The 27,586-nt window shown below is 40.3% G+C and overlaps 1 long non-coding RNA gene across 1 annotated transcript in view; it reads right to left on the bottom strand.

Moving 5' to 3' along the window:
- LOC143655164 (uncharacterized) overlaps positions 1 to 27,218 on the bottom strand; it is a 56,620-nt gene extending 29,402 nt beyond the window's left edge. Inside the window, exons 1-2 of the long non-coding RNA XR_013162086.1 lie at positions 27,133 to 27,218; positions 24,841 to 25,023 (exon numbers count right to left, since the gene is read on the bottom strand). This is a non-coding gene — a long non-coding RNA (uncharacterized LOC143655164). The remainder of the gene's footprint in view (positions 1 to 24,840; positions 25,024 to 27,132) is intronic.
- Between the last annotated feature and the right edge of the window lie 368 nt (positions 27,219 to 27,586).

The raw sequence follows: 27,586 nt of genomic DNA, 5'->3' as shown, positions 1-27,586 counted from the left end.
AGATCTTTAGATGTTTTTTATGTTCTTTTTCTGAATTGATCATTTTGAGTCAGGTCATTTTGGAACCAGTGATTAGTAAATATGATAAATTACCGGGAGCAGGTTTGCAGGTTTGAAGTTCTGATGCATTAGTTATTTCCACCCAGGACAATGATAGCTCTGAACAACATCAAGTGCTATCTCTCCAGGTGGAAAACTAGTTTGATAAAGAATATTGTTTTGCATTTGGAAATGTGGGTCCTTTATATCAGCAGGATCTAAGTTTGCAATATTTTTGGCACCTGCTGTCTTGTATTTTCAAACGCTACTATTTAAAAAATTATTTTGAAATACTTTCCCCTCAACTTGTCTCATTGAGCAAAGAGATATTTTTTCTAATATAAATCATGTTGATTTTGTTTTTACCATTCTGTGTCCTAAACAAATTTCAAGGCATAAGTACAGCAGATTTTATACCTTTTGGGGAGTAAAATGGGGCTGGGTATGTGTAGGATACAGTTTAATATTTTAGAATTTGCTCTAGAATTGGCCGGTCTGCCATCTCTTTATCATCTGCTTGTCCTCCCACTGAAAGGGTCTTTTGGACAATGGGGTTGACACACTTCACATAGAGCAGATGCCCAGATGTTTATACTGCGAGGCTGTTGTTGATACACATTTCTTCGTGTTTGTGATTATGAGTGCCCCACTCTGAGAGGTGCGGGGCGGAGGTAGGCTTGAGGACATGAATTCTTCTTCAGGAATACAGCAGGATTCACGGTAGGAGCAGCGGGAGGATTTCCAGGGGAGAGAATTTCAGGACAGTGTACAGAATCGGAGCAGGGAGGTCATGACCTTGCCTATTGATCCAGCCTCTCTAATTTCCCCAGCTTGCTGAGGCTTGTTCTTCCAGCCTGCTGGTGCACATTAGAGCAGAAATCCATAACATGGCCATGTTCATCCAAGCACAGGAAGAAACTAAATTAAATGTTAAAAAACAATCTGAGGCTAGAGTTGGAGACAATTCATCATGATCCTAGATGCCAGGCAGGTAGGATGACCAAGGGTTCCTCAGCCAATAGGCCCCTTAACAGAATGTGGAAACGCCTTGGCGCCCCATCTGTCAGGCATGGAGCAGATAGCCTGAAAACGCACGAAGGTCAGCTTTTTAGGCTGCAACATATTTTTCTTCTCAAAAAAGGAGATATTACACATACGAAAAGTGTAACTGAAGTAAACTATCAGAAAGAATTGGGAGAAATGAATGGAGTTCCTTATGAAAGCATATTTGAGGGGTATTTGGCAAATTCTCAAAGCCAAGCGATGCTTTTGTGCCAGCCTCTGCATTTTCAGCTCACTGAATTCCAGGACAGGGCTTGTTGCATTTATATTGCAGAAAGGAGACCGCCTCACCAGGGTCACGGCCTTTCTTCTTGGGGAAGGAGATTTAGAACAATAGCACCTGTGAAACCTCAAAACAAAGTCAGATTCCTGGATCATGCAACCCTCCCCACCCCCTGCCAAAAAAAAAAAAAATGAAGTCACAGTGGTGAGGTAAAGGGTGCCAGACACTCAGATGTTTTAGAACAGTGCTCATTTTTCCTCTGGATATTTCACTTCAAGAAAACACAGTTGAAGACAGCACTTTTTTAAGGCCTGTAGGACAATGCCGAAACTGCCCTTTTCTGCTTCTTCAGTTGATCTCATTTATATTGGACATAGGGCTCATGCCATTTATTTGCCATTTACTTATTGATTAATCTAAAATGTTTAACCTGAAGGAGGCATCACAAATGGCAGGTTGTTCTGTTGGGAACTGCCTCAAATGCTGGGATGCATCCTCGAAAGGCATTATCCAGGTAAAAATCCCATTTTAATGAGTAGGACTGCAACAGAGCACACGGCTCTATTTAGGAAATCCAGCCCCATTTGGGTGGTGGCCTGCAGCAATGGGGATTTAAAGGTTTACAGAATGCTAGGAAACAGTAAGACCACTTTCCCTAAGTACAGATCCAGGCAGTCCTTCCATCCAAGCTATCCAAAAAGGGAGTGGGGATGGGAGGGAGTTTGGTTTTGAGATTGTGCTTCAGGCTGAAGTTCTATTTGCATGCTAATATGGCCTTGGGCTGCATCAGATTTTTTTTTTCCCCTAAGAAAAGCAGAGCAGAGACAAATGGGAAGCGCAGATCAAGTTGAATTAATCGGCAAATCCAAATTGGACAGGAATGTGAGATCTCAGAAAAGGAGGGGTGGGCAAAATGCAGAAATTTTGGACTGACTGGACCCCAGACATGCTGCAGTTTGTGACAGAGCTCATGGCTTCCTGCCATATGTGGTTCAGAGCATGCCTTTGGCATGCAAAGGTTGTGTTTGTGCCCTGACTCTATCACTTATGCTTACGTGAATTTGGGCAAGTGATGTTGTCTCTCTGAACTATGGTTTTCTCATCTATAAACTGATGATAATAATAGCATTTTAATAGAGTTGTGATAATTGAATGAGATGATGCATCATGAAGCTTTTAACATTGCCTGACACATGTTAAACTCTCAACAGATAATGTTGTTCTGTGCTGCCTTTCCCTTTGAAAGCATCTAGCCATGCCTATCTTTTATTTATGCATTCATTCTTAAGGAAACATATCCATACAGTGTTTAAAGTATAAGTATACAAAATGTGGTGAATTTTCACAAAGTGGACGCAGCCACATCACCACCCAGAGTTAAAAAAAAACAAAACAGAATTTTCCAGAATCTCGGAAGCCCATCTCATGTCCTTCCATACCACAATTCTTCTACCCATCAAATGTAACCAACGGTCAATTTTTTTTCACTAGCTATTGATCTTGCCTGTTCTTGAACTTTACATAAATGGAATTACACCATTTTCATCCTTTTGTATTTGGTTTCTTCTCAATACTATGCTTGTGAAATCCCTTACTTCTCTTGTAGCAGTAATTTGTTCATTTTCATTGCTGAGGATTTCCTTATTATAGCCTCACAAAATATTCCAAACAGTTGTGAGCAATGTAAAAAGTGATTCATTAATTAATATAGTTTATAATAATATAGAGTACCAAAGTTGATTAGTATTTATTTAAACAATTTATTTAACTCAGGGATCATTCAGAGTTTTGCCTAGGAACTTCACTCACTCATTTTCATGGCGAAAGGTTTTATTGAATGGGAGAAAAGTGGGAGTTCCAGCCAGTACCTTACCTTCTCCACAGCAATGTATGGCTGCCGCTGATTCAGCATCATTATTAAGATAATTAGCAAATTGTTAGTTTACTCTGAGCTCTGTTAAATCTGGGTACACCATGGAGAATCTTTCGTGAATGCCATCCATTAATGGTATGACCTAAAGAATGAAGGGTTGTGAACTACTGACCAGGTCTCAAATCTTCATTTTCTAGATGGGAAAACTGAGTTCCAGACGAAGAAAATTATTCCACCCGGGATCATATAGCCAGTGAGTAACAAATTTAGGGTTGAATGGGAAGACAGCAAAAGAGTAGAGGAATTGAGACACTGATGTAATCTGGAACTAAAGTACAGCTACTGGGACCATGGCACTGCCACCCGGAGTCCAACCTCTTTGCATAAGGACCACTCACTTTGCAGCCCAAGAGTTCCTTAAACAGAGTAAAGTGTCCCAGAGTCTGCTGTTACTTGCAACTACAGAGCACACTGGGGCACTGCAGTTAAATTAAAAGATACGAATTCTATACTTTGAAGATAGTAAATACCAGTTGGCGTGTGCATATAATTTGAATTTGCAAAATAAAATGTGGGGTCTGGTCCAATAAAACAGTTTTTTTTTTCCTCCCATAGAAATTTTATCGGATGACAGCACCAGCAGTTGTCACCTCCATGGTAAAGAGGGATTTTTAGCATTTCTTCAAGAAGATTTAATTTCTATGGTCAAACTTAACTCAGATAGTTCATTAAGAAGTGGAAAGTAATGTGTAATTTTAATCACAAAGTTCTACCAAATCATGTGTGTGACGTTATAGATGAGGTTCTGTTTTATCAAGTCTATTTGATACTATATAATATAGACTAAGAAAATATAACAGGGACACATTTAGAAAAGAAATGTTCCCAGTCTTAAGCAAAAGGTGAAGCACACTTGAACAATCATCAATGATATGAAGTCCTACACCTTTGCCAATTAAGCAGAAATCTAAAACCATCATATGGAAAAGAATTTTCCCTTCTTTGAGTCAGGAGGAATGTACAGAACACACCAGGGAAGGGAAAGGATGTGCTCAGAACTTGGATTTACCTGTGATATGTCCTTTAAACCTGAAGACTAAAAGCAACATTAGTTTGGTTCTTTTGCTTCTGTTTCTCCACACTGTGCAATCTAATTAAATTCCTCTATGACTGAAAAATCCAAATTGGAAACACATTTTTTTATCTGAAGATGTTTGTATGACTGCTGTAATGTATTAGCCTCTGACTTCCAAGAAGAAAAGACTTTGAATATTTGCATTGCAATGCCTTTAATTGTTTCTGCATTGTATGTTTCCATTTTCATGCTTTCTGTACTTTTTCAGCAATCTTATTTTAAAATTTTTTTAAATTGTCCTTCTTCATGCAAAATGACTTTTGGGGAGATACTTTCTCCCACATTTTTTCTGTAAATTTAGTGTTTTGATGTCATTTCAGGTTTTGAAAGCTTTTTATTTTGAAATATATATTCCAAATATAACATAAGGTTTTAATGTAAATCACTTTTTTACTCTCTGAATGGGTAGTGGATTGCACTTGATCATTTCTATTCAAATGAAAACAAACCAGATAAATATGAAATATATGTGTGAGTATATGTATGTGAATAGTAGGGGGATGATGTCAGGTGATGATAGATGATTAGATAGATAAATAAATAAATGGATGGTAGTTCAATATTTCTCAGTACAAAATAAAAAAGAAGAAACGAAAATACATAATTTCTGAAAATAAACTGTCTTTCATTTGTTTCTTTATCTTTGGTCATGAGATATCATAATTGTGAGTAATCACTTTGCATTAACTCAGCTCATATGTGGCCAATTCAATGTAGTTGTTAAAATAATGGACTAGCTTAGATGCCATTCCCAATTCATCCGGATTTGGGAGTACAAGCAGGTCTCTTTGAGGAATGGAGGGACTACCATTAAATTCATGGCAATTAGGAGAATAGGCCATTGGGCTAAAAGTAGAGATAGTCTCTTTTGAATGGTCACTAATTAAAGGAGGAATGAATCATGTGCTGAGTAAAAAAAGAATCATTGGTCCTGATGTGGCTGGCACCCTTTAGCCAGCCCCTTCCCTTCACACACATATGCCATTTCCTGATTGTAATTACAATCAGAAAGACTCATCTTCTGGGAGGAAGGAAAGGAATAAGCCCCTGGGACCACCTGGGCCATATCTACACAGCATGATTATATCTTTATTGATAATTTCCCCAATAGGTGTTTTTGGTCCTCATGAGGACTGATTGCCATTAATGGTGAAATAATCAATGGGATTGATGTTATTTCAAGCACCTTAACAACTGAATTGGATCAACCATGCATGAGTCCATAGACAGCTCAATGACCAGTTATTATTGTGGCTGATAAAACCAAGTCAACTGGAAAAGAGCCCTTTCAGGCTGGCCTTGTAGACAATCTTTTAGTCTGCACTGTTGAACCATCCAAGATGACTGGCCTGAAAGAGTGAAGCCCTTTGAAGCAGCAATTGGTATGAGCCTGGATTGATTATGGCACAACAAGAAGCCGAACATGAGATGCAAGTTAAAAAGAGCTTCAGATTTTGTATACATGAACTTGAGAGGATTCACTAATTGGCTTACCAAGGTTCAACTAATTAAATCTGTGGGCATTTACCCTTCTTGCAGCATGGTAGTCAAGAGAGAAAATGGCAGGTATGAGGTACTTCAATGACACAGTTATTAGTCTATGCTAGTGGAAGAAATCTCTCTAAATGCCCAGGCCTAAGCCTTGTCTTGCTGCAGAAGCCCCTAGTAGAGCCAGAGACAAGTATAGAGCTATTTAAGCAGGAACAGTTAGGGCACACTTAAGCCACCATCCCCAGAATGCTTCCAGATCACCAGGAGAGAAAGGATTTAAGGATGTACAAGGCCAGTGCATACTTGCCCTAGATATTGGGTTTGGATTTCTCTATATAAATTGGCATGAGTTATAGCTATCCGGGGAGCTAGACTGCCCTTTGTACAGCAAGGCACCCTTTTATCTATCATAGGTGATTGTGAGTTGTGTCAGTGACTAGGAGAGTCAACCTGAAAAGGTCAGGAGTGTAGGCAGACCCAAAGAAGTAACTCAAGCCAAGGGTAGCCACGAGTTCTGGGATATTCTGGGGCAGTTTGGGATTATACCTGTTCTAGTTTGCTAGCTGCTGGAATGCAATATATGAGAAATGGAATGGCTTTTAAAAGGGAGAATTTAATGAGTTCCTGGATTACAGTTCTAAGTCTGAGAAAATGTCCCCGTTAAAACAAGTCTACAGAAATGTCCAATCTAAGGCATCCAGGGAAAGATACCTTTGTTCAAGAAGGCCGATGAAGTACAGGGTTTCTCTCTCATCTTAAAGGCACATGGTGAACACGGTCAGGGTTCCTCTCTCATCTGCAAGGGCACATGGCGAATACGGCATCATCTGCTAGTGTCTTCTCCTGGTTTCCTGTTTCATGAAGCTCCCCGGGAGGCATTTTCCTTCTTCATCTCCAAAGGTCGCTGGATGGTGGACTCTGCTTCTCGTGGCTATGTCATTCTGCTCTCTCTGAATCTCTCATTCTCCAAAATATTTCCTTTTATAGGACTTCACAAACTAATCAAGACCCACACAAATGGGTGGAGACATGTCGTCCCTTAATCCAGTTTCACAACCACTCTTGACTAAATTGCACCATCTAGGGAGATGATCTCATTACAGTTTCAAACATACAGTATTGAACAGGGATTATTCTACCTTTATGAAATGGGATTTATATTAAAATATGGCTTTTCTTAGGGGACATACTTCTTTCAAACCAGCACAACACCTATTGTCACAATATGAGCCTCATTATTTCTAGATGGTGCACCTAATAATAAAAGCAGTAGCCACCATTGCCAGGTGCTGCAGTGTCAAAATAGTGAATCAAAGCAAGGATGACACCCATTAAAAAGGAGGAAAAAAGATGGAAACAAGACAAGAAGGGGATGTATATGCTTGCTCTAGGCCAGTGTGTTTTAAAATGCCTCACACATCTTGAATATCTGAAATTATTGTTAAAATGGAAGGCACTGTTCCCTGTGTACATTTCCACATGGTTCCTCTCACAAGTTTCATTTCACAGGTAACGAAATTAAAACTCAGAGAGATTAAGTGACTTGTTTAGAATCCCACAGCAAATACAAAACTTGGTTCTGGCTCACACGATCACCACCACACCTCACTAAGATAGATTGATAGACTCCTTACCTCTTCAGAACTTCTAGACCCCTCTTCATTCCTGGAAGCATATTCAAGAGCTGGCCTGTCCTGTTAAAGTCACGAGTTTCCTCAGCTTGTCCTTCCAACTATTGGGCTGAGGGCTCTTTGAATTTCAGGAGACTCCTTCCATCAAACTGGCTATTAGGATATATCTCTTTGCCCCATGTCCCCATTACAGGATTCTCTGCATTCTCAGTCATGCCACGCCAGAGAAAAAAAATTAAGTTCCTAATCTAGCAACGCAAACAGATCACTAGCCCACCTGTGTGTGTATACATACACACACACACACACACACACACAAACTTGTACTTATAGACAAACATGCCAGCTAGTGCTGCTGATAAAATGCAAGACACTCAGAAAAATTTGAATTCAGATAAATACCTAATGATTTTTCAGTACATAAATGTTCCAAGCCTTGCATGGGACATAATTATCCTAAAAAAATTTTGTTGGTTATCTGAAATTTAAATTTAACTGGGGATGCTGTTTTGTTTTGTTTTGCTAAATCTGTCAACTCCAATACCTGCCCTTTCTTTCCATATCAAAACATAGCCCCATATACAGACTAACAGACACACATGTACACACACACAGTGTTACACAAACACTTAAATGTAAGGTGTACACATTTGTTCCACCTAACTCAGGTAGAAAATTATACAACTCCAAATAAGCTTTCTATGTTCTTTATATGTCTATATGTTCTGAGCTTCTACTCATACTGTTGTGATGTCTTAATCCCAGTCATGTTTTGGGAGCCCCCCTCACCTCCCTAGGGTTATCCAAGAACCTGGGAATGTGGGAGAAGGGAGGCAGGTATTAGGTCATGTCACAAAGCCAAGGAGAGAGGCTCCACTCACACAGGACCAAGAGTGGCTGGGGGGGGGTCTTTCATGGATCTCCCACCAGAGCCTGGTGTCCTGGCAGCTAGCCGGGCACCATTCTCATCCCAGCCTCCTCTGGGGTTCATGGTGGGAGAAAGACGTGGCAACTACACCCCTCCCACCCGCCCATCCCCTCGCAAATATATGACATCTTCTGTCATCCTCCAAGTCTTAGGGAGACTGTCAGTTCTCCTGAAAAATCTAGTTTTATTTTTCCTATAAGCTAAGACTCCAAAACAAATCTATCTTTATTTTCCCTGGACCAAGAGAAGCCCCTAAACTTCAGATTGTTCTGATAGGTAGGGGGATAGAATGGATAACTCCAGAGAAATAAGTAAAGTAAATTTATGGTTGTGCATGATATGAAGAGAACTATATGTATATATGCCAGGTAGGTTTTTTTTTTTTATGCCCTATGCGTAACTCACAATAATCCTTCTTTTCCCCACATTCAACAGGTGATGAAACAGAGAGAGCGCAAGTAACTTGCACAAAGTCGCTTCCCTAGTAAATTGCCATGTGAAAAGTAGTATGTATGAGAGAAGCGAGGAGAGCAATGAGACTGAGACGGGGGGGGGGGGGGGGGGGGCGTGGATCGGGGAACAGCAGGGAGGACACCTAGGGAGGAGGGTGGCTTGACTTGAGAGTTTTGAAGAATGAGCAGAGAGGAAAGGAATCCTACACTGAGTAAATGGTAGGAGAGCTTCAGAGGCATGGACCTGCGTGCTGTTTGGGGAACTGTGTCTGCTGTGACAGGAGGTGTGGCAAAAGAAGGGGCAAAAGGGAGAGCAAGAAGTTTGAACTCCATCCTGAGACCTAAAAAGTCATTGAATCAGGAGAGTGGCATGCTCAGATCTGTGATTCGGAAAGGTGATTCTGTGCAGCTGTGCAGAGGAAGGCGAGGCTGGCAGCAGGGAGACGAGTCAGGAAGCTGTTGCAATCACTCAGGCAAGAAGTCCTAAGTGTTTGATTCCAGACTGAAGGCACCGAATTAAAAGTTGCACACCGAGATATTAAGGGTGTGGAATCTATCAGAGTCGGTGACTGATTGGACTGAAAGTGTGATGGAGAGAAAAGAGTCTACACAATTAGTTATGAAATTGCTGAGTGTGGTTCTGCTGAAAAAATAGAACTGAATCGCCATTGCCTTGTTTGAACCTTGACTTAAAAAAACTGACTATAGTGAAATCCTATGTGGGCCTCGATATTATCTGTCTTGTATGTTACTCATTCATTCATTCTTAAAATGTACTGACCCTTTCATCATATAATTACTGAGCATCATATAATTACTAACAAGTTCAATGCTGGACATGGGGATGTATTGTGAATGACACCACTGTGGCCTCCGCCCTGTCAGAGAAGGTGAGTATAAGAGCATTTGCTGCAATAGGAATATATCCACATATAATATGTATGTGCAATTTTCTGGATGATCACATAGGGTATATCAACATCTAAAATTTTGTTTTATTTCCTAGATCACACATACAACAGATATGTATTGAGCACCTATGGCATGCCAGGATCTGTGCCAGGGGTGAAGCGATCAAATAATCAAGCAAACTCTAATAGCAAAGCATGCTAAGAAGACAACAAAACCAGGTGATGCAACAGCACATGGCAGAAGAGGCACAACTCTATACTCTAGTTTGGAGGATCACCAGGGACAGCCTCTCTGAGGAGGTGACATAAAGCTGAGGCCTAAATGACAGGAAGGAGGCAGCCAGGCAAGCCCCTGGGGGCAGAAGGGATAGTGAGTGCCAAGGCCCTGAGACGGACATGGCATGGTGCTCATGAGATCCTAAAGGACAGTGTAACCAGCTATCATGACCAGAGCACGAACAAAAGTCAAACCAGAAGCCAAAGGCCAGAACATGTAGGGCTTCCTTAGGTGATGGCTCACAGGGCAGGTGTTATTTTATATGAAATGGAAAACCACCGCAGGGTGTTAGGTGTGACATGATCTGATTTGCAGTTTTAAAAGGTCCCTCTGGCTGCTCCTGTAACTGAGAAATTAGCATTTAAGGGATGGTTTTGATGACAGAATCATTATATAGGTATTCCTTTTTGCTTTCTGGGTATATTGGAGTAGACAGAGGGAAATTCCTGAAATCTCTCAGTTTTAATCCAGCTGCCTTGATCTCTGATGATGATTGTATATCCCTTATCTTCTGCACCAGCGACTGTAAAAACCTTGTGACTCACCTTCATTTGTACCCAGTTGTCCAATTTTTCAACTTTAGAGTCTTGTAATCACTAAAGAGAGCCCTTTATGTTTGTTAATGAAAGGTCGTGGGTCAGCCCAGAATGAACCTACCCCAAGTCCAAAGTTATCTTGAAAACTGAGACTGGATCTAACCAAAATGGCCCACCTGACATGCAGAGTAGCTTAGACTTTAACCTACAAGTCACCTATATCTCGTTCCACCATTTTCTTACATACATTCTGTGATGAGGCAGGTCATCAGTCTGCACGTGCTTAGTAATCAGATTCCTTCAAATTACGCCATCTGGAGTCACTGTGCTCTTTATCCTAAACACTGCCCCATTTTTTTGTCTAATAAAACTATCAGGGTTGCTGCAGTTTGGGGAGACAGATTTAGGGCTGATAATCCATCTGCTCTCCTGCTACATGCCTAGCAATAAACTTTACTCTCTTTGAAACCCCACTGTCTCAGGAATTGGCCGTGGAGCACATCAAGCAAAAGAATCCACCACTGTTGTCCAGTAACACTCTGGAGAAAGCATTGTCAAGGAGAAGGAGGAAGAACTGGAAGACCAGTTCAAGGCTGCTGTAGTCATCCCGTGACAGTGATGAGTAGAGAAGCTACTCTTACACTAGCTTCAGCTAAATATTGCTAATTACCAGGGCTTGCAAAACCCAACCAAAGCCATTCCTGTCAACCTGAAGAACACCTAGGGCTTTATCTAAGAGTCTACAGATTTCACATACTAAGATTACTTTTCAGAAACCTACAACCTTCAGTTGGTTTCCTAGGTCAGATAAGTCCTAAAACCTGGAAGGGCCAGCCTCTCCAGAATATCAACTGATTCTATCCCTCTATCCCATATTATCAACAACCCTTTCAAACACAAAAAAGTTAAAATGGGAATAGCCCATATATGCCTAAAGATTGGGGGGACGACCAAAGACAAAGGAGAAGTTATAACAGTGAAGTCAGGAGTTAACAAATGAGTATGACTGCTGAGTCACTTATATTGATTTTCTTTTTGATCTTCAATGTCTTGGAGCAACTAGAAGGAGAAACCTAAAATTGTGGAACTGTAACCCAAACTGAATTTTGAAATCTGTTCTACAACTTCTTGTTACAATGTGCTTTAAAATCTATTGATTTGTTGTATATATCTTACATTTCACAATTGAAAAAAAAGTTTAAAAAAGAATCATTACCAAAAAAAAAAAAAAGAGATGGTGATGGCTTGGATCAGGGTTGTAGCAGGGAAAAATGGAGAGATTGGGACAGATTTGAGATATATTTTGGAGGTGGGGCCAACAAGACTTGCTTAGAAATTGGATGTGGTCAGAGAGGAAAAATGATGAATTAAGGTTGTTCACTTGAGGAGGTATATGGTAGGAGTGCCATTTATGGAGATGAGAAGACTCAGGCCAGAAAAGCAGAAGAGGCTTGGGAGAGAAAATTAAGAATTCAGTTTGGCCATTTTAAAATTTGAGATGTTTGTTGCAAATCCAAGTGGAGATATCAATTGCGCTATCAGATCTGTAAGTCTGGAGTCTAATGCAATTGACATGTAGATGGTATTTAAAGCAATAGGATCAAGGCAGTCACTACAGAGAAAAGTGTGGGTGGAGAAGAGAAGAGGGCTGAGGGCCAAGCTTTATAGAAAAAAAGAAAGCTTCCATTAATCCTTTTAGGAAGGTGGTGAGATTTAACATAGAAAAGAGTATAAGATGGGTCCTCGCCTAGAGTAACATACAGTCAACTTTAGAAGACAAATATAAAAGCAATCATTTGAAACCTCATTTTGTCTTGTAAACATTTTGGGGGGCATGCTTCAGTTGCAATAGAATATTTTAATGGTGTGATTTGACCTTTGTGAAGGTGTCAGAAGGTCACAAACACATCTTCACCTGAATCCTCAGATGAAATCACCTCAAAGCTTGAGCTGGAGTCCAGTGTCTTGTATTTTCTTGCTATTTATCTCCAAAGTGATGTAAAAAGAAGGCTGGCATGTGATCTAGCTGTGCCTCTGTTTCTGTTGTTTCCTATCAGGTCCTGAGGGGGTGAAGGTGGTCCACACAGCCCATAGACCAGGATGGAAAGGGATGAAGCAATGGGAGAGCTAATGCTTTCCTGCCTACTTTGAGCTTCCTTGCTGCTATGAATTTAGGCAGTAAGCACATTAACTTGGGCTCCATTTCTTATTTTATCTAGGTTTGTTCCCGGCTCCTACATAGTTGTCACATAAATGATCAACTCGTTCTTCTTGTATTGTGGCTAGAATTAGGTCAAGCCACTCACCCCAGCCTAGTTTCCACCTGTATGTTATCATTCCTGCAAAGATGCCCGTTACATGTCCAAAAGAGAAGCCAATCTGACAGTTAGATATACAAGTCTGGAACTCAGAGGGGAGTTACCTCTTCATTCCTGGGTATGGATCTTCTCAAAACCTCCACCACCACCCTTACCCACTGTGGGCTCGGGTGGTCTACATGACAGAAGTTGCATGCAGGCCATCTCAATAAGCCCCTGTGAATTCCCATGTTTCATGTAAACTAATTTATCTTTTTGTGACCTAGTCTGACTCCCATCTCAGTGTTCCCCTTTCTCTGCCTTAGAATTGGTCACACTATTAATTCCCCATATTGCATTTTAGGAAACAAATGTTGCCGTGTTTCCAACTCAGCTAAGCTTTCTAAGATGGTTCTTTAACCTTTCTCTTTTCCTATACTCCCCTACCATTTTTCACCCCTTGAATTTCTCACCCAAATGGAAATTCTATTTAAGTCATTCTTTTACTTATATTTCCCCTTGGGGGACAGAAAGGATAGCTTACAATCTTCATAATTTAGTAATTCATAATAACTTATATTAGTGCATAGTGTTTTATATCTTACTGCCATTTTCTAACTTAAAAAAAGTTGCATTTAAAAAGAAACTCTAACTTAAGGAATGAAAGCTTTTTCATTGGCAATATCTTTCAAATGCTAATTATCACTGCAAAAGACAAATTTTCATTTATTATTGGTAGGAGTATATATTTAAAATTGTAATCAATGAAAGGAGGGGTAAGGGGTATGGTATGTATAGTTTTTTTCTCTATTATCATTTTATTTCTTTTTCTGTTGTCTTTTTATTTCTTTTTCTAAATCGATGCAAATGTACTAAGAAATGATGAATATGCAACTATGTGATGATATTAAGAATTACTGATTATATATGTAGAATGGAATGATTTCTAAATGTTTTGTTTGTTAATTTTTTTAATTAATTAAAAAAAAGTTAAAAAAATTGTAATCAAAATGAATATACACACTTCTTTAAAAATCTCATGGAACCTTGGGGGTCATGTCTATGGACCCCCAAGAGGCCTTTCTCCCAGAGTGAGGAGAAGTGCCAGGTTATTAGGTCAGCTAGCAGTGAGCTTTATCCCTTTTCAAAGGGGAGAATCAAAAACTCCAGTGATTTAAAGGAGTTTCAAAGTCACATAGCTATATGAGCTGTTATCAGGACTCTAGCTGGAGACTTTTGACCTCAAACCAATACTCTTTTTACTATATCTTCTATACAGTTTGTGCAGAATAACTCCTTGGAAAATGTGTGTTGACTCTTATTGAATGTTGGAAATAGGGAAGAGTTGGCTTCAGTTCAGTGTTTCCCAAACTTCTGCTATTCATGCATCACTTTCACAGTTTTTACTGTATCAACACAAGTTTTATTATTACTCCTTAATATTTTTTTTTAAATCTACTTGCTTTTTCTTACCAAAACAAATTTCTTACAAAAAGAAATTTCATATTGCAGGCTTAACATACTAGTTAACGTTTTTCCCTAATACTCAATATAATGAATATATATTTAAAAGTGTTAATTATTCAATTAAAGTCAGCCCAGGTAGCTCACCTTGAGACACTATGGTTTTTAATGACAGCTTTTGCTTTGCAATTAGATAAGCCTGAGTTTTATATTCAACTCCACAACTTACTGGTTGAGTGTCCTTGGAAAGTTATTTAAGTGCTGTAAACCCTGGTTTTTCTTATCTATAAAATGGGAACACTCAAACCTATATCATAGGACTTTGTTTTAGGACAAAGGAGATGATGTACAGAAGGCACTTACCAAACTGACTGCCACAGAAAAATGTTGCATCATTCCATTACCACCCACTACAGGTAACTTCAGCCCAGAAGGTGTTCTAAGAAGCCATAAGAATGCTTCTTAGGAGTACCTCTTTGGAGTAAAAAGGTGAAAAGGTTTATTCATCAGCTCTTATGCCCCATTGATCAAGGTTCACTCATGGGCTGATAGCGCCCGCTCATTCCTGGGCTGCACACAGGAAGTCAAATGGATGGGTTCCTGTATGACCTTGGAGGCAGCAGACCCAGATCAGGAGGCAAGAGGGCAGCAAAAGCCTAAGCCACAATGCTCTCAGGTCGCACCTGCACAAAGCTGGTGAGCGCCCACAGACAGCTGGTCCCCACAATGACAGCTGGCATAAGAGACAGGGGAGGCTGGGAGGACCTGAGTGGTGCATAAGAGGTCTTCTGAACAATCACTTATCCCAGTATCGACATGCTGTCTCTTCCCTGGCTACTGTTGAAATGCCAACACTTGAATTTTGTGCTGCAGAGTAGGAAAGAACCCTGTGTTCAGAAAACCTTTTGTGCTTCACTGGAAATTAGGAGAAGTCGAAGATATAAGGAAGAAGTGTTCATTTATCTCAGAACCTTACAATTGCAGGTCAGCTTGTGCTGTCTGAACTCTTGTTCTCTTCAATGGGCTTTCAACAATTCCAATCTAACAAGGACACCTTGCACAAGCATCTGTCCCTTCTCCCTTTGGTAGTACCTTCCCTCATTTTTAATGCTTTCTTTGATGTTGGAACAACAAAGACCAAATGCTTTTCTGCGACACTATCTATGGAGTCCTAAAAATAGCTACAATAGTTTTTGACAAGTAAGTAGCTGCAGCTGAGAACTCACATAAACTGGTTTTAGCAATAGCTCCTTTTGAAATTGACAAGCAAACATGCATCTTTTTCTAAATAAATTTCCCAACAACTCTTTGACCACATTACACACCCAGAAAGAGGCAATCAAGACCCAGAGAAACTTCATGACAGGATCTTTTTGGCTCTTCTGTCAGGTGATAAAGAGCCTGGCAGCAAGGCCTGGACTAGACGACACACCCACCTTAATTGGAGGCATAATGTGCAATAATAATAATTCATTATTCCACTTCATTCTTATAATACTCTTCTATTAAATGAGTATTGGCGGTTGGTTTCAGTGTCAAAATTCCTCAAGGGAGGAAAATTGACCTATGCCTTCTGGATTAGTAAATAATTCATAAATCAGACACTGAGCTTGTCAGGGAGCCTTTGCCACCTATCCCTACAGCCCCAACCTTGTCCACAGGTAGGTTTGATCTATCCAATTGCTGTATAAGCAGTATAAGAATATGCTTTCCCTCAATCTCCATGTCTCATTGTAAGTGTGGCCTGTCCCAGCTACCTATCTATCATGGCTTATCCATTCATTCCCTGGTTCTGTTGGTAGTAACCTTAACATTGGGTGTTTCTCCTACTTCTTTGTCCCCTCTGCTCCCCAAATGTCTCTATCCAGTGAGTATATTAGACAATAAGCTTCTTGAAGTCTTCCGCATCCTTCATGTTCATCACATTTACTGACACTTGATAGGTGTTCAATAAATGTTTGAACAGAATTATCTTGTGTGAACCCAATCTTGAGGGCCCCCTTTATGCCAAGAATAATTCATTGTGCTTTCTCCTTACCCCTGTTCCCAAATGGAGGTTCAAAGTGAGGGATCATAGTAAATAAGAGATAGTATGAATGAGGGACATACTTGAGGTTCCCCTCAAAGGCTTCACAGACATCCTCCAAAAGAGAAAGTCAATTTAGATTATGTTTATTTCAAATTTACAGTTTCCAATATTTCCTGGCCCAAGAACTTGCTCTCTTGTCTCATTGCTGTTTGAAAACATCTCATGATAAAATAGTTTTTGCTTCTACATCCATAGTCCATGACCCAAAAAAGAAAAAGAAGAGGTAAAGGAAAAAAAAAAAAAATATATATATATATATATATATAAATGAGAAAAAAGGCAAAAATGTTAGATAACCATCAATCTATATAATCTTCACCAATAGTTGTTCTACAGATGTGATAAAAGTTTCTAGAATCCAAAGAAAAGTCAAAAGAACAGGAAGACCAACCTTCTAAGAGAACAAGCTCTTTGTATTTAATTGCCAGAAGCATATGGCCTCTAAACAAATTGTTAGAAGCACTGGGTTTAAGCTTTAGTTCTGTGATTTCTGAGCTGTGGGACTGTAGATCATTAAGCCTCACTGGTCCTCAGGAACTTCAGTTCTAAAAGAAAAAAAGATTGCCTTCTCCACCTTCTTCTCATGGTCACTGTACAAATGACATGGCTTGATTCTGCAGTCAGAACACTTTCTGAATCCTCTTTTAGAGAGCATGACACATTGGAACATAGGTATTTGTTCCATGATCAGTCTCTCTGATTAGATTCTAAGAACACTGAGAAAAGGGTTGGTGGTCAGGTTTGCTCTGTATTCCTGATGCCTACCACAGTGACTGGCACAAAAGAGATACTTAGGAATTGTTTGTTAAATAGAAGCTGGAGAAGTAATGGCAAAAATATTTAAAAGCTGAACATCTGTGCAACTTTAATGATATCCCTAAACCTCTTGCTATCCCCTTGCTAAAAACTGGAGTTAGCAGAGAAAATAGGTTGAGTGATGGCCCCAAAAAGATATGTCCAAGTACCTGCAAATGTACACTTATTGGGAAAAAGGGTCTTTGCAGATGCAATTAAGATCTAAAAATCTTTAGATGGTGTCATCCTGGATTTCACGTAAGCCCTAAATCCTATGACAAGTATCCCTATAGGAGACAGAAGAGAGCCCCTGACACAGAGGATAAAAATGGCGGAGTGAGACACTTCAGGGTTCCATCTACCTACAGAAGCTTTGAAAAGCCAGCAAGAACTAGCACAAACATCCTTCTCAAAACTCTGGTAAAGAGTTAAAGGACTAAAATAATAAGGCAATTGCCAAATCAAAAAAAAAATTTAAGACTATTTGAACACAATAGGATCTAGTGGTCCCGTCCCCAACCCTCAACAGCTTGGCTTTGAGCTGGCCTGTGCTCTCCAGTGAGGATCCCTGGTCCCAGTTCCAGAGGGAACAGAGTAACCCTCCTGCATATGCTGGGAGCATGTATATCTAGTCTCTCTGGTGGTGGCTTGAGGGACTCACCATCCTAGAACTTGCCCTGGATGTAGAGGGAGCTCAGGAAACTCTCCAACAGAATGATATGGGACAGCAGTCAAATCGTGCTCCCTGTTACAACGGATCCCTGTCTGTAGGATACACAGTGCAGTGCCCAGGACCATGAAAAAACTGTTTCTCAGAGAAGAGGAAACATTTGGAGTCATGAAAATGGAGATTCCTAGGGCCACTTGCGCATTCCCAAGATAAGACATATACACAAAAAGTCTCAGGGAGACCCCTGTGCTTTGGCCTGGAGCGGTTCTCTAAACTCTTTGAACTGTCCAGATAAACCCTGAAGGAGAACACTTGCACAGACTATTCTTCAAAGATTGAGAAAGGTGTTTTCTTTTTTCCTTTGTTTATAAATTTTTAGCTCCTGGAAATCAAAGAAACCTATTTCATAATACTAGCTGTATACAAGCTTAAGGAACAAATTTCTCAAGGTCTAAATCCCAGCAAATATCAAAATATTGAGCTTTCAACAATATGTCACAAGGTATACAAAGGGACAGGAGGCCATGGCCCAAGCAAAGGATAACATTAAAGTATTAGAAGCCATCAATGAGAAATACCAGACCTGAGACATACCAGACAAAGACTTAAAAAATGGTCTGAAATATGCTTAAAGAACTAAAGGAAAACATAGAGAAAAAACTACGGGAAATTTGGAAAAAGACAGATGAAAATAAAAAGAATAACAACAGAGAGATGTAAATTATGAAAAGAAACCAAACAGAGCTGAAGACCACAGGAACGCAAATTAAAAATTCCCTAGAAGGTTCAAAATCAGCTTGGAGCTGCATAAAAAAGACTCAATGAATGTGAAGATAAGATATTTGAAAGTATCCAGTCTGAGAAGCAGAAAGAAGAATGAAGAAAAATGAACAGAGCCTGAGGAACCTGTGGGACACCACCAAGAATACCAATACATGCATGGTGGAAGTCCCCAAAGAAGAAAAGAGAAAGGGGCAGGAAAAAAAATGTGGAGATAATGGGTGAAAGCTCCCTAAATTTAGCAAGAGAAATGGATATACACATTCAGGACTCTGTGAATTCCACACAGGATAAACCAAGTAGACCCATGCCACAGCATATTATAATCAAACTGTTGAATGCCAAAGACAAAGAGAGAATTCTGAAAGCTGAGAGAAAGAGGAAATGTGTTACATACAAGAGACCCGCAGTAAGAGCCAGGGAGGCTGTGGAACAATATATTGTGCTGAAAGCTAAAAACTGCCAACCAAGAATTCCATATCAGGCAAAAATGTCTTTAAATACGAAGGAAAAATAAAGACATTTCCAGATAAACAAAAGCTGAAGTAGTTTGTCACCACAAGACCAGTCCTACAGAGATGCTAAAGAGAGTTCTGCAGGTTGAAAGGAAAGGATAATAGACAATAGATCAAAGCCACATGAAGAAAGAAAGATCTCCAATGAGGCTAATACATGGGTAAATACAAACACCGGTACCACTGTATTTTTGGTTTGTAACTCCACTATTTACTTCCTACAGGGTCTAAAAGATAAATGTAATCAGAAATCAATTGTTTGAGCCTAGATTATAAGCTTTTATACCAGACACATTTAGTCCAGAGTGGTAATTATTAATTCTGGATTTCAAGAGGCTGTTTTATATATATCAAGTTATTTATATATAAAATATATGTATCAATTGTTGATATATATTCCCTATATATGTGGAATTGTTGATCCCACGGTGCCAGGACTGGATGCACTGACGGAGAAGTAAATTGGTGAACGATGGTGTATATTTATGAATGAAGCTTGTGCTGCTACAAACGGGCAAAGTCACGAGGCATGAAACGATGTGAATGAACATGTGGGACATTTGGTGTTACAAAATAAGCCAGAAACAAAAGAACAAGAATGGCATGGTCACCTTTAGAAAATGCTTATAAGAAGACAGGGGCCTAGACTGTAAGCTTTTAGAGCAGACACATTAAGTCCAGAGCGGTGATTATCATCTCTGGATTTTTGAGAGGCTGTTTTATATACATATAACCTGATATGTAGAGATAAGAACAAAGTGATCAGGTTGGGGTTAAAGTAATTCAGAACACAGGGGTAAGGAAGACATTGTCTATATTTTAGAGCCACACATACTCTTTGAGATCAAAGGAAGAAAGGTTTATTTGGTCTGGAACTGAAATTTTCTGTAGCACATAATCTAGCTCAACCTGTCTGTAAGCTCATTAGAACAACTGAAACACAGGGAGCCCAGAATAAGGAAGAGGTCCTTTAATTCTGTATAGCTTAATGTAACGCCTGAATATATCCTAGAGTATATTAAGCAGATAATCAAAAAGCATTGGCAAAGTCACTTGAGGGATGGGAGAAAAAATATGGAACTTTTAAACTTTACCATCAGGGAATCCCCTGATACTGTGTCAAACTTAAGGGATATCAATAGGCCATGCCCGTGATCTTGAGGCTTGTTCTTGTGAAGCTTATGTAGGTAGCAGAGAAGCTTAGACTACCTATAGGTATGCCTAAGAGTTACTTCTGTAGGACCTCTTTTGTTGCTCAGATGTGGCCTCACTTTCTCTAAGCCCAACTCTGAAAATGAAATCATTGCCCTCCCCCGCTATGTGGGACATGACATCCAAGGGTGAAAGTCTCCCTGGCAGCATGGGAGATGACTCCCAGGGATGAATCCAGTCCTGGCACCATGGGATCAACAATTCCATCCTGACCAAAAAGGGAAAAAGAAATGTAATTAATAAAGTGTCAGTGGCAGAGAGAGTTCAAAGAGAATTGGGCAGCTACTCTCGGGGTTGCTCTTACACAAGCTTCAGTTAGAGCCTACTACCTATCATAACCTGCCAACCCTCAACCAAGACCATTCCAGCCAATCCTAAAGAATAGTTAGGACAATATATAAGATCCCACAGGGTTCCATGCACTGGAGTAACTTTCCAGAAACCTACAACTTCCAGATGGGTCCCTGGTCCAGATAAGTCTGAAACCCAAAGGGTCCAGCCTCTCCAGAACATCAGGTAGTTCCACCTCCCTACCCCATATTAGTGACAGACCCTTCCAATATGAAAAATTTAAAATGACCATAGCCCAAACACCCCTAAAGAGAGGGTTAGAAAGATCAAAGGTGATGGTGGAGTTATACAGAGAAGATAGGCTTTAACAAATGAATATGATTGCTGAATTATTAAATTGATATCTCTTTTAGTCTCCGTATATTAGAGCAGCTAGTAGTAAAAGCCAAAAATTGTGGAATTGTGACCCATGTCAAACTTTGAAATATGTTCTACAACTAATTATAGTGCTGTACTTTGAAATTTATTGCTTCTTTGTTTATATGTTATTTTTCACAAAAAGGAAAAAGTCTATTGTGATGATAAAAAAAATATTTAAGCTTTCTAGCCTCCTATATCCTGGAGCAGCTAGAAGAAAAATCTGAGAGGATCGTATCGTAGCCCATGACAAACTCTGGGATCTGTCCTGTAACCAGCTGTTGAAGAGTGCTTTGAAAACTATTGCTTTCTTATTCTTTGCTTTGTATATATATCATATTATACAATAAAAAAGTTTTAAAAAATTAAACAAACAAACAAAAAAGAAATCAATGGTTTGAGGCTCATAATGTAAAACACATAACTTGTGAAATAGGAACTACATAAAGTGGGGGGACAGAGGGGTATAGAAACATAGTCTGTGTAACATATTGCATTTAAGTTCATATCAAAGCAATCAGGATTGTTATAGATTTAAGATGTCAAATTTAAGCCCCCTGGTAATTGCAAAGAAAATATTGGAGTATATGCAAGCTCAAAGAAACAGAAATTAGATTAGAGGTTGTCAAGGGTGGAGAGAAACAGGAATAGGGTGTTAATGCAAAACAGATTTAGGGTTTCTGTTTGGGAAGACAGGAAACCTTTAGTAATGGAAGTGTAACATTATATAATGCAAGTGATTGATCCCACCAAATGGCATACTTGGGAGTGGTTGAGATGGAAGAGTTTATGTTATTATTCCCACAATAAAATGAACAAAGAATGAAAGAAAAAAACTAAAGAGACAATGACATAACAAGGATATAACAAGGAAGGAAAGAATGTTGGAAAGGATATTATTGGGGCATATGAAAAATTGGAATATAGACTATAAGCTCTATGTCGATGTTAAATTTCTTGAACCTGATAACTACCTAACATTGACACATAAGTGAATATCCTTGTTCTTAGGAAATATACATGGCAGTATTAAGTGTTCAAGGAGTATAATGTATACAACCTATACTCAACTATTCAGAAAATAGATTGATAAAATAGACAGGTGGATAGTTGGATGGAAGAGGGCTGATACAGCAAATGTGGCAAAATGTTAAAATTAGTGGGTTTGAGTATCTGGGGGAATAAGGATATGTTGAAGTTCTCTGTATGGGGTTTACACTATTTTTTTACTGTCCTGTAAGTTTGAAATTATTTCAAAATTAAAGTGTTTTAATTTAAAGAGAAGGAGAGAAGTGGAGAAGACACAAAGAGAAGAGGGGAATGCATGTAAAAATGTAGGCAACGATTGGGGTTATGCAGCCACAAACCAAGAAATGCCTATGGCCACTAGAAGCTGGAAGAGACAAGGAAGAATTCTCCCCTAAAGCTTTTGGAGGGAGGGGCCCTGCCAGCGCCTTGATTTTGGATTTCTGGCCTCCAGTACTGGGAGTTGTTTTAAACCACTTAGTTTGCGATCATTTGTCATGGCAGTCCTAGGAAACTGACAAAGCCCCAAATCTTCAAGGCCTGATCTGATTCCCACAGCAACTCTGGGGAGCTGGGGCCTCCAGGCTTCATGCAGACGTCTCATCCAGCAGTGCTGGGTGATGAGGCATGGAGAGACCTGTCCAAGAGGCCTGTGCAAAGAGAGCTCCTGGAAGGGCCATTCAAATGCAGCCCACAACCAGCAGCCCTTGGAAGCCCAGTCTCCCCGTGATGAACACAGGCAATCAAAGTCGTATTTGTTGTTTTCAACCACCAGTCTTGGCAAGAGTTAGAAGCCAATGGGGAATTCAGAGTAATGCGATTTGTCATCCGGGGAGGCAACCAGATGAGAAGTCACCAATTATTGGCTTGCTTAGCAGAGGGAAATGAAAAATAATCGTTGGAAACAACACAAAAGCCTCCAGAAACAGAGAGACTCTCATTTCTGGAACTACAGCCTCCAACTATGTAATTGCTTTTCTGAATATTATAAGAAATGTCTGTGCCCTTCACAATTTAAAACTGGCAAAGGAAAATTAAGTTACATGGATTCTGCATGACTGTTCTGTTGGTTTACGGTCAATATGATCTAAAGAGCTCATGAGTGGTTACTTGAGTCTCTCTCAGCCTCAGTTTCCCCATCTGTAAAATGAAGACAATATGGTACCTCCTTCACAGGTTTCGGGAAGAATTAAATGAGGTAATTTTTATAAATAGCATGATGTCAAGAAAATAACATTCAATAATTGGAGTCATTCTTATTACTATTTGTTGATACTGTCACTGTTGTTATCTAGGTTAGAAGAGAGTGAGGCAAAATTTTAGCAGAGCTGTTAAAGCTCAGGCTCTGGTGTCAGTCAGTCATGGGTCTGAATGCCAGCTCCACTGCATATAAATGGGATGTTATTTTCTCATCTGTAAAATGGGGATATCAATAGATAGCCATCCCAATCATAGAGATGTTAAGAAATAAAATGATAGATGTAAAGCATTCAGCACAATGCTGGCACATGGTCATTCATATTCCATCTTGTTTGCCCTTAAGAATGAAATTTCATTCTTCCACTCGTTTTGCAAATATTTTGAAAGATGTTTATGTCAGACGAGCACTAGAGGTTTAACGGTGAACAAGATAGCTGTGATCCCTGCTTTCCTGGAGCTCACCTTCCATGGGGGTGGAGACAGGCATTAGTCAACCATGTGACAGACGGACATGACTGCATTTATCAGGGTCATTTAGGAAACCTGTGTCTCTCGCAACAGATATTCGTTGACATGGTCCCTGGGGGGTAGAATAGAAACTAAGTGAACTGAATATTAGTAGAACCATTTGTGAACTCTTCCTGCCCCCAAACAGAAAAAAATAATAGATCATTCCACATTTGAGCAAGAAGAAGAGAGAGAGTGAAACCATACTGTGGTGACAAATCAAGGAAAGCCTCTGAGACGGTGATACTGAAATTGTGGTGAGGATGAGATGGACCAGTGCCAAGAAAGCCTTGCATGTGCAAAGGCTCTGGGGCCTGGAGGAGTGTGTTGTGTTAGAGGAAATGCACAGAGGCCAGAATGGAGAAATGGTATGCAGAAATGAGTGCAGTTTGGGAGGAGAACCGAGGGATAGGAGAGGCAGCTCAGGCAAAGCCTCCAAGATAAGTCTTCTTGAAAAATAGCCTCTTAAGGGCGGCACTTCTCAGAGACCTCTAGAGGCCTGCACTCCTGGGACATTTAACCACGATAAAATGTCATAATAGGGTTACAACAAATTGCAAATATTCACATTTTAACAAATTAACACTCGTCACCCAAAAATACAGTGATATATAACTATGATAGCCACAGAGAATTTATTTTTAAAAGTGATTAATTCATAACATGAACAGCTTGTGTGGTCTGGGACTAGGACTCACATTTAAAGATGTAATTATTATTATTTTACTTATTTATTTTTTTTACATGGGCAGGCACCAGAAACTGAACCCACGTCTCCGGAATGGCAGGCAAGAACCCTGCCACTGAGCCACCGTGGCCTGCCAAATTATTATTATTATTATATCTCCAAAACCTGATTTTAAGATAAGGTCACGGATATACATTTGCAAACCTGGTTACTGCAAGGCCTTGGCCACATGGTCCTCTCCTGTGGTCCCTTCACCCCTGCCCTTGGCCCTCTGAAGGGCATTGCTTAAAGGATCGGAGACCTAAGAGTTTGAGGAAAAAAGTATATTTACCTAAAAAGCTTGCACCTCTGCAGTGCTTATGAGTAGGCTGTGGCCAGCCCCTAGCAGAGTGCATAGCTCACAGTAGATGCTCATCAAATGTTAGATGAGTGAGTGAGTATTTGCAAATGACTGGATGTTGGCATACATCCCTCCTGCACAAAAGCACCATGCTACGGAACTTGATTGACTTTCCTGTAGCAAAAAAAGACAGAAAACAAAATGAAACTCAGAAACTATAAACAGCTTGGATGCCCCAGACATGCCTTTGAAAAAAGTCAGCTTTTCCAACACTGTTTTCTCACCCTTTGCCACTGTAGTTTGAAATGGAGAATGCGGTGGACTTTAAGCACCAATAAATAACCACATAACTCCATTTGGTTTCTGCTCTCCTGGGGCCTTGCTAGCTTAGGACCGCAACGCTAGGCTTCTCACCTTCCAGGCAGAAGGTAGCTTTGAAAGGACATGCTGTTACTCAGAGCTGTGTTCTCATTTTCACTGTCTGGGAGAGGAAATGAAAAGTTCATTCTTGGATAATTTATAAGAATATCTCATCTCTGCTCTGAGACTCATTTACAGAAGTTCTATCTCTATTAACTTGCTGTGCGACCTTGAGCAAGCCAGCCAACTCCTTGGGACTCTTGATAAAGTCCAAATTATATAGAATTTACCTCAGGAGACTGTCGTAAGGCTTCCACGAGAAAAGTATTTGGTAAATGAGGGATAAATCGCAGAGGCAATTCTGGATTTTCTGGGGACCAAAACTAGGACAATTTGGGGAGTCTTCATTAAGGAAAAAAAAATTGATTATCAGATACAAGGTCTTAGGATATGGCTGTGTAAGGGAGGAGCTCTATGTCTGGCAGGAAGATAATCAGATAAAGAATTATTAACACAGACTTTTTGGTCTTACTAGAAAGCTGTGGACTAAAAGGGACAACTTCTGACCTTGCTGCAGTTGCTGGGAGAAAGAAAAGTTGGCCTACACTGGGAGGGTCTCAGTGGCTTTTTTTTACTGCCCAAAGAGAGTGGCCTCAGATTTCAAGTTCCCCCCTATGGACAAGCCCAGCATGAAGACCTCAGGGCATGACTTAATTCAATTCATTGTGTGTCTCTGACGTATACTCTGTGTGTTCTTTCTGGTGAAGCTGACCCAGGGGAGAAGGATCCATAAGGCGCATGGGACAGGTCTCCTGCCTTCAAAAGCTTGCAGTCTGGCTGAGCTGAGCACCCTGCCACATGTTAAATAAGTCGAGAATGTGTTGCTATGGTATAATGGCAAACTTGCATCTTGCTCGTCTAATTCTCACTCTCTTGTGAGGATAAGTTTAAATCCGTTCTGCAAAGTCTTCCCCAACCATCCAGGCCACAGACACAAATTCATCCTGCACTTCAGGTTGAAAGTACACATTTGACATCCATTGTATTCTGTCCTGGGATATTGTTGTCTTGCTGTTGGATTATGTGTCTGTGTGTGCTGTTGTTGTTTTTGGTGGTGGTGTTTCCTCAATAAGACCATAAACTCTTTGAGGGTAAGAACCAGGTCTTTTGCTTTCAGTCTGCTAGATGAATGAATATGGATCAAATGTTAAAATATGGTCTTCAGACTTGGCTCACCACGTGCTTTAGGAGGAGAAGCAAGGGGTGCCGGTCAGAGGTACTAGGGAGGCTTTTAGTGAGGAGAGGGCGTAAATCTTACTGAACTTCATGTCTCAGAGGCAGTGCAGTGCCCGCTAACTATGCAGCTCATCGTTCCCCTTCTAGCCTTGTGTGCCAACTGAGGACTTCTACAAAGAGTCTGAAAGAAAGGCAGCAGGGGGATTTGCCAACTTGAGGGAGGAGGTTGCTCAGATCAGGGTATGGCTAGAGGAAAGAGGCAGAGGTAGAAAACGGAAGAAGAAATGTTTGCTGAAATCCCTTTTTAGTCTTCCTGGGAGAAATGAGGGTGGGCCAGGGATCCAAGCATGATGAGGCATTGGGTAGTCTGGCAAAGACTAGTACGAAGCCTGTGCCTAGGGGTTCAAGGGTATGGAATTGAGGGGAGTCATCACCACACTGAATAGAGATAAAAGGACAAAGGATGTGGCAGCCAAATCAAGGACAGAATGTGGGAGAGCTCCATTAAAACCCACCACAGCCTCCACATACGTCTATGAACACTGCAAATGGAAACCCTCGCCTGGCAATTACTCCTGCTCACTTCTAACAGGGGCCCACCTCATCAGGCAGAGTCATATCCTGCTTATCATACGCCTGCGGTGGGCCTCCATCATTCTGAAGTCAGTGCCAGGAATGCTGACTTACCCTCTTGTCTTTCAGGGTCCATCTTAAACCTCCTCCCTCCTGACCAGCCAGGCTCCAGTGATGTCACAAGTCTCTGAATCCTGTACCCTTGAAGTTCTAGCAGGGCAACACAGCTCCTGTAGCCTCTACCTAACAAGCACTCTTTTTATGTCATGGAATGCTGCGCCCTTCAACCAATGGAGCAATGAAAGGAAGAAACAGCCACCAAGCCAGCTAACTATTTAGACCTGCTGAATCATCAACCTGCAAAATAACAGGAGTGAGAATGCTTGAAGATGGGCCTCCTTCCCTTCCCAGTGCAGGAGCGTCTGCACCTCTCATATTTATTTGCACTTAATTACGGTGTTCCCTGGCACAGCTATCTGAATATCTTCAGGTTTAGGCACAGAGTAAGTACTCAAAAAAAAAAAAAAATCCTTACAGAATGAAATGAGAATAAGAGGCTTACTTTTTT

The sequence above is a fragment of the Tamandua tetradactyla genome, chromosome 14 (assembly GCF_023851605.1).
Source record: "Tamandua tetradactyla isolate mTamTet1 chromosome 14, mTamTet1.pri, whole genome shotgun sequence".
Taxonomy (NCBI): Eukaryota; Metazoa; Chordata; class Mammalia; order Pilosa; family Myrmecophagidae; genus Tamandua; species Tamandua tetradactyla.
The sequence above is the reverse complement of the archived record's forward strand: the minus strand, read 5'-3'. Positions and strand labels throughout refer to the sequence as shown.